Consider the following 8625-nt stretch of genomic DNA (forward strand, 5'->3'; position numbering starts at 1 on the left):
ATTCACTTATGTGATATATATAATATATATTGCCAACTAATACTTTTTATTGTTGTACCTTTTTACTTTGTGTCTATGAGTGAGAGAGAGAGATCAAGTAATAGGTAATGCTCATACAGAAGTACCCAATTTAAGCATTTGTAAAATCACTGTGTCAATCAAGAGTAGAACAGAACATAAATCCTAACAAGTATCCCCAGGACTCTTCTAAATGTTCCCCCTGTGTGGACACATAAACAGGTTCAATGTGTCTTTAAAAAAAAAAAAATTCTTATCTAAACACAAGCATGCACTTGTATGCTTTGCTGTGTTTGTTCAACCTTGTGTGATTAAGATTGGCCTGTGCTGATAGATGTAATTGTCTTTTGTTCGTGCTTGTGTCTGGACCCAGAGAGGATTTGCTGAGTGACAGGGAAGCCCTGAGCCCCTTCATCTAGTATTTCATCAGTACTGGTGCAGGGCCGATTAGCACTGTGTAGGACTGTGCTACACAGAGCAGACTCCCCATGAGCTAATTTTTGTTGTTGTTGTTGTTTGTTTGGTGCCAGTGATTGAACTCAAGACTTTGTGCTTGCCAGGCAGGCGCTTATGCTGCTGAGCTATATCCCTAGCCCCCTTGAGCTAATTTTGGTATGTGGAAGTTTACCACAAAATCATTCAAAGGATGGGTGAAACACTGGCAAGGCTGAGCTTTTCCTTTGTCCCCTGCACACCACACTGAGGACCAAGAGAGCTCCTGCCATTTCCCATGAGGCACCACACTGCCACTGCCTTGAACAGGAAGTCACTGCAATCAGAGACTTCTCTAATCCAGAAAGTTCCACCACTACTACTGACTCCAGAATTATCTATGTCTGACATCAACTCTGCCAGCAAGGATTTTTTTTTTTTTTTTCCTAGTTAAGCATGGTGGTGCATGCTTGTTGTCTTAGTTTTTCTCATTGCTGACACAAAATACTTGGCACCTAAAGTTAAAGGAGGAAAGGTTCATAGTTTATAGAGATCTCAGTTCATAGGCAGCTGGCTCCAAGGCAGGGTGGCGTGGCAGATGGCACCACAGAGGAGAAACAGTCCATGGTAGAGTAGGCAGGAGGCAGCAAAGCCAGCAGCCCACTTTTTCATCTTTTTTATCACTTGCAGGCTATAAGCCTTTTGAGTGGTCCCCCCCCAGGGGAGGCCTTCCTATTATGCATGCCCTGAAGTATGATAAAACAATCAGTGGACTAATCTACTACTGCACACCTTTAATCCCAGGATCACGCACTCAGTCATCTCCTTATAAAGCCTCACCTGTGAGAGGAAGAGGCTTGGGGTGGGGGGATGTGTAGATACCATAAGGCATGACATGTGTAATCTCAGCACTCTGGTAGCCTGAAGCAGGAGGACTACGAGTTCAAGCCTAGCCTCAGCAACTCAGCAAGGCCCTGTCTCAAAATAAAAATAGGCTGGGGATGTAGCCTTGAATTTAACATCTAGTACCAGAAAAAAGAAAAATGAGGAGAATGATAAGGAGAAGGAGAAGAAAGAAAAAGAAAAGAATGCAAAAGAGAGGGAAGGGAAGGGGAGAGAAGAGTAGATGAGCAGAAAGGACAGGAGAGGAGAAAAAAGGAGAGGAGGGGAGGAGAGGGGAGGGGAATGGAGGGAAGGGAGGGGAGGGGAGGGAAGTGAAGGGGAGCGGAGGGAAGAGATCTTTTGTCTGTCTTCTAAACACCAATGAAAGGATTTTGGGCTAATGGCTAACCCTGTGCTGACATTGCCAAGAAAGACCAAACATCTCCATGCTACTATTCTTGCCAGCAGAAATAAAGAAATAGAGCGGCCTGAGGTGAACTATGAAAATGCTTCACTACTCTCTTGATGCAGAAAACCCCACAAAATCATGCAAATCAAGAGGCTCAAATGTTCATGTTCCCTTTAAGAACATGCATGAAATTGCCCAGGTCATTAAGGATATGCATATCCAAAAGGCCACCAAGTATCTGAAGGATGTCACATTAAAGAAGCAATGTGTGTCATTCTGGCGTTACAATGGTGGAGTTGGTGGGCGCACCCTGGCCAAACAGTGGGGTTGGACCCAGGGTTGGTGGCTCAGAAAGAGTGGTAATGTTTTGCTGCACATGCTTAAAAATGCAGAGAGTAATGCTGAACTGAAGGGTTTAGATGTAGATTCTCTGGCTATTGAACATATCCAGGTGAACAAAGCACCCAAGATGCACCGCTGTACTTACAGAGCTCACGGCCGGATTAACCCATCCCTGAGCTCCCCCTGCCATACTGAGATGATCCTTACTGAAAAGGAACAAATTGTTCCTAAACTGGAGGAGGAAGCTGCACAGAAGAAAAAGATATCCCAGAAGGAACTGAAGAAAAAAAAACATGGTATGGGAATAAATTAAACATAAAATAAATGCAAATAAAATTAATGTTTGCTCTTACTAGTTAAAAAAAAAAGAAATGAAGAAACAATAAATAAATAAATAAATAAATAAATAAATAAATAAATGGAAGTTACTTTGCAGAGACTAAAATACCCAGAACTTTGGTCAATGTGGGTGGGAAAATATCTTCAGCTTTTAAGCCCCTCTAACATAGAAAACATATCACAGTAGTAGTTTTCAAATTGGGAGTCATATAAACATTGAAAGAATTGAAATACAAATAAAAATATTAAAGAGCATCAAATCAGTACAGGAAGTACTGCCTTATGCAATACACACAGATGTGAACGGTAGATTTCAATGTGAGATATTTCTATTTCTGTAGAGTTTGTAGAAAGGTTTGAAAAGCCTATGCACCAGAATGATAGTAGAAGAGGCATTAAATGCCAATCAGCACATCCACAATTCCTGTTATTGAAGATGGAGTAACAGGTGGTTTCCACGGGACATTAGGCAAATCCTGGTGACTAGTGTTCTCTAACAATCCACTTTCAAGCCTCTCAGTGGTCTGGATCATTCTCTCACCCCAATTAATTTAGAGGCATGAGATATAACACCAGTAATTTGCATAAAGTCCTGAAATTCACCTACAATCAGTTAAGGTTCAGATAAAATAGGGTCAGGCAATCTGTGTGTTGCAAATACTACACATGGAAAAGTGCTCTGACCAGAGCCAGAGATGTGCCTGTTTGTCTGCATTTCTAAAGAAGTCATCCCTCAAAGGCGGCTCTTTGCCATCTTTTTGAAATGCAAATCTGATTATTTCAGTCCTGTTTTAAGGCATTTAGTGGTACCCTTGGCTGATAGCAATGATTCCCGAAAAGCCCACCCCCACGACTCCATGAGGCTTTTGGGGGACTTCTAGACGCAAACCATAACTTTCCATCCCTGGACCCCAAAAGACTCATGTATATCCCTCTATGCAAAGGCATTCAGTCCATCTCTAAGAGCTGGCAACATCCTAAGAGCTTCAGCATTGCTGAAAAGTCCAAATCCCAAGTCTCCCCTGAGATGTAAGTCAATTCTTAGCTGCAAGCTCCTGTACAAATGAAAACAAAGTTAAACCATTCTAACAATCAATGGCACAAGATAGGCATTTCCATTTCAAAAGTTACAAATAAGGGGATACAAATGGCTGGGACCAAAGCAAGTCAAAATCCAGCAGGGCAAATATTAAGTTCTGTAGTTCCACACCCAGCATCTGATGCAGCTTGTGGCAAATTGTGAGCTCCAAAGGACTTGTGTGACCCTGTCCCTGTGGCACTTCTGGTGATTATGGCTCCCATAACTTCTCTCATGGGCCCGCTCTGCTCCCTCCTTTCAGGTTTCCTCAGACAATCCACATTCCTGGCTTCTCCAAACTTCTGGGGTCTCTATTGTACCTTCAGCTTTACCCTCAGAACTTCACATATTGCCCTCTCAGGGCCAAACAGCCTGGCTTCCCAAGCCTTCTGAAACTGGGGTGGAAGACTTTTGAACCCCCAAACTCTTGCATTCTGCATGCACCTAAAATCAGCACCAGGTGGATAATGTCGATGTCTCCTGGCAGTTAGAGCAGTAGCCAGGCGTCCCCCTCTCTTGGCTGTAGGGGTCAAGTGCCTGGATCACTGGGCACTCTGAATCCAATTCTGACAAACAAATTCTCTACACCACTGCCATTCTGGAACACGACCCTCCGTGCAGGGTTTCTCTTCAAAGTAAGTCTTTCACCTTTGCAATTTTGAGGCTGCAAAGGATAGAGACTTGCTGCTTCTTGTGATGCGCTCCTCTGCCTGTAGATCTATCAACAATACTTATTGAAAGAACAGATAATATAGAGATGATTGGTTCAGTGAATGGATCATTAAGTGGATCAACCTGTTTCTTTCAGGTATAGTTTTCATTTTTAGAGGTGGCTGAATCTAGAGTTTGTGGTTGGTTCGTTGTCTAGGGCTGGGGTTGGGGGTTTGGTGGAGACAGAAAAATGGAGATTGAAAAATATAAGATGAATAAATGTATGGTTGGAGGTTTCCTGCTAGACCAGAAATTGAAGGAACATTACTGGGGCAGTTGGGAAAATCTGTGAGTACGTTGTTACAAAGATAGTAACGTTGCATCAAGGTTTGTTTCTTAATTTGGATGGTGCTGTGGTTATATAAGACAGTGTCCTTGTTTGGGAGAAATGTACAGTAGAGGAATTAGGAGTGAGGAGTCGTCAGGTCTGCAATCACTACTTAAATTGTTTTTTGGGGGGGCCGGGGAGATGGCTCAGTAGAATAAGCGCTTGACTGACAAGTGCAAGGGCCTGAGTTCAATCCCCGGTTCTGAAAAAAAATAAAAAAATTGTTTTTAAAAGAATGTTAAAGTGGTAATGAAGACAGAGACAGAAACATAGGGAGCACATGTACAAAATAGTAATAATTGGGAAATCTAGGTAAAGTGATTTTATACATGTCCTACAAATTTTCTCTATATTTCATTCCAAAATAAGTATTTATCTCAACTTGGGGCAATATAACAGAGATCAGATTAAATTTCATATTAAAATGTCTGCCAAGGAAGGTAGGGTGCGTAGGAGGGGGTGCTTTGTACAGAAAGGTTCTGGGGATCTGCAGAGTGTTCCCTCTGAGTACTTAACAGAGTGAAGACTACTACACACACATGAGAAAGCTGTGGCTTAGGAAACATGGTGTCTGTTGGAAAATTCCATAACTCACTGGGTAAAATAGAGGACTTTTCTTTAGTGCTACAGAATAAATTGCCGAGACTAAATCCTACCACATGCCACACAAACCCGGCTGCCAGGCACGCTGAGCTGGCCACTGAGACCATGTGTGGTGGCACACACCTGTAATCCCAGCACTGGGGAGGCTGAAGACAGGAGGATCACTATGAGTCTGAGCTGTGTAGTGAGAGTCTACCAAATACATAAAAAAGAGACTAAATCCTGCTCTGTTTCAGTCTAACAAACTTTAAAAATCAAGACCCAAAAGGATCAAATGTTTTCAAGGAACATAACTATGCCGAAGAACAAAGCTTAAGAATATTTATAGGTGTACAACAAAAAATCCAGGACCTACGAGGTAAAATTCACAATGTCTGGTATCTAATAAAAAAGCACCAGACTCTCTAAGTAGAAAAATATGACTTATAATGAAGAAAGTAAAAAATTGAAATCTACCCAGAACTAGCATAAGACATTAGAGCTGTCAGACACAGACATTAAAAGTTATTATTATAGTATTACAAAAGCTGAAAATAAATTAGTTATATAAAATATCAATGCAAAGTAACAGCTAGACCTAAAAACGATAATATCTGACATGAAAAATACATCAGATGGGATTATACACAGTGAAACATGACAAAAGCATGATCAATGAGTTTGAAGCCACCAATAGCAGCTACCCAATGTGAAATAAAAAAATATTTTCAAAAAGTTTTAAGAGCATGAGTAGCTATGGTCCAACTTTTAGCAGGCTAAGAGATGCACAAAGAACTCAGGCTGGTACATATCCTCAAGAGAACGAGTGGGAAGAAAGAGGAAGGATTTGAAGCAACAATGACCAAAAATTTCCAAATTGGGTGAAATTTGTAAGACATGGATCCAAGAACTCCAATGAACTCCATATACAAGAAATATAAAGAAAACTATACCAAGATATGCAGTGAATTTATCAAAACCATTGACAGGTAAAAAAAAATCTTAAAAACAGCTAGAGGGGAAAAATATGTTATAGACAGAAGAATAAAGATAAAGAAGACATCAAATTTATCACCTGAAGTTATATGTGCAAGAACAATAGAACAATATTTTAAAAAGAAAATACAGTTATCAACCTAAAATTTATACTTAGTATAATAAGAACAATTTCAATCATACAAAAACTGAAAAAAAATCAACAGTTCCACCTTACAAGAAATGTTAAAAGAGGTCCATCGAACTAGAGTAAAAATATTACAGATGAAAATATGGACCTTGGAGGGCCATCCAGATAGCTTAGTGGATTAAAGAGTCTGCTTAGGCAGACATAGGGACCAGGAGTTCAATCCCTGGGGCCTGCCGTGTCAGCCCTTTTCCTGGGGCACGCTGGGATGGCAACTGAGACTGTGCATGGTAGTGTGCACCTGTAATCCCAGTGCTTGGGAGGCTGGAAACAGGAGAATCACTACAAGTCCCATCTGCATGGTGAGACCCTGTAGACCCTGTAGACCCTTTTTTAAAAAACATTTAAAAAAGAAAAGAAAAGAAAATATGGAGCTTGGAGTTATAACTCAGTGGTAATTCAGCAATAATGCACTTAACTGCCATGCGTAAGTTTAGAGGCACTGCTCTATATAACAAAAAATCTATTCAAAAGAGCAAGAACCACAAATGGGAACTAGGGAAAAAATAGATAAGGTTTATTTTGTTATTGTTTAAATTTCATTTACAGATATCTGAGTAAGCAAAATTTATAGTAACCTATTATGTATTTTTAATAACTATGTCAAATTCAACAACACAAGTTCAATGAATAAACTGAAAGATACAAACTACTCTCTGTGCACCGGAAGTGATCTCCTCGCTGGAGGTGGTGCAGACTGGCCCCTCAGGAAGTGCCTAAGGGTTACATTGTAAAAATGAAAACAGGAGCCATTATTTTTTGAAGACCTGTGTTACAGGTGCTGCCTCGGTTTGTAAGACATGGGTCTGAAGTGGCCAGCAGTTTAGTTCTTGAAAGACCACTGAATTGCATGTATCTGTTTGGGCAAGTGGGTCAGGTCCCTGTCATGAGACAGGTGGAAGGAAAAAATCCAGTCATCACATTTTCTCTAACAACAAATGAGATGTGGCAGTCAGGGGACAATGAAACGTACCAGATGGGTGGCACCAGTCAAAAGACAACATGGCCTGGAGTATCAGTGTTTGGACCAGGTCTCAGAGATATAGGGTGTCAGTATGTGAAAAAGAGTTCTCAAATTTTGGTGGAAGTAGACGATGGTGAATACACGGACAAAAACAGTGTGAGGCAACAAGCAACAACAATCATAGCTGACAGCATCATCTTTTTGAATGACCAGACAAAGAAAAGGAATGAACAGATGATCCTTGGGGCATTGTTCAGGATAGTATCATTTCTAAATCATGTGTAGTCTTTATAGTTTTAAGTATAAAAATGAAAATATTTTTAATAGAAAAAATAGATGTAAACTACGAAAGCTCAAAATCCATTCAACAAAAAATTACAATAAAAATTACGATATAAATTTATCTTTGTTAGTAGAAAGCAACTCAGTGATTAGCTGGAAAAAGGTGAATAGAAAGGGGTAGGAAGGAGGGAATATAGGAAGGAATAAGGAATATTGACCTTGTACCACCCAACTGCTCTTTGCTGTCCTGATTGTGGTGTCGGTTTAATGGGAGTATACTTTGTCAATTCTGATATAATTTCATCCTTTACTTTACATGTTTATAACCCAATCTGTTTTCTAAAACAAAAATATTGATATGTGCTAAAGAGATTTTCATGGACAAGTTACTCAAGTTGATTGCTTGAGAATTGGATCAAAGTAAGCAGGTTACAAATAGGAAGGAAAAACTGGTAAAAACTAGGAAATAAATCTATTGGACATCTTGAAACAAGATAATTCATACAAATAAGAAAATCAATCCTATTGTAACTCTGGGTTACATACCTGTTGCACAGAAGCTGTAAGGCCATGCTACTTAAGGTAGATGCAGTGCCACTTAAGAGATGTAAATGGTCTTTATAATTATCAGCATGAGAGATGTGACTACAAGGAAACCAGAACTCTGAAGGTTCACCTTAGGCAGACAGGAGAGGCTTTTCTTTTTCCGTATATGCTTTGTATTCTAGGATCTTCTCAGAAGGAGACACATTCAGTTTATACTTAGAGGTGCCATGTCTGTCTTTTGCTAACCTTCCCAATCACTCTTCCCAGGGAGTGTAATGACTTACCCAACTAATGAGCTTGGAAATGGAAACAGGTTCCTCTTCTCCTCTCTCCCTCTTTGGAACAAGCAGCATTCTTTTCTGTTCTTTCTTTTTTAAAATATTTATTTATTTGGTACGTGGTCTTACTAAGCAGTTTGGACTCACAGCGATCTTCCTGTCTCAGTTTCCCCAATGCTGGGATTACAGGCGTGCACCACCACGCCTAGGTCCCAGTTCTGAGACTGGCACAGCATGTGGTACTGGGAATC

General features: G+C 40.3%; 2 pseudogenes; both read left to right on the forward strand.

Annotated features, from left to right (window-relative positions):
• The first annotated feature begins 1838 nt into the window (after window positions 1–1838).
• LOC105742333 lies at window positions 1839–2396 on the forward strand (annotated as a pseudogene).
• A 4644-nt stretch (window positions 2397–7040) lies between these two features.
• LOC101588602 lies at window positions 7041–7553 on the forward strand (annotated as a pseudogene).
• Window positions 7554–8625: the final 1072 nt, after the last annotated feature.

The sequence above is a fragment of the Octodon degus genome, unplaced genomic scaffold (assembly GCF_000260255.1).
Source record: "Octodon degus isolate 3935 unplaced genomic scaffold, OctDeg1.0 scaffold00047, whole genome shotgun sequence".
Classification (NCBI taxonomy): domain Eukaryota; kingdom Metazoa; phylum Chordata; class Mammalia; order Rodentia; family Octodontidae; genus Octodon; species Octodon degus.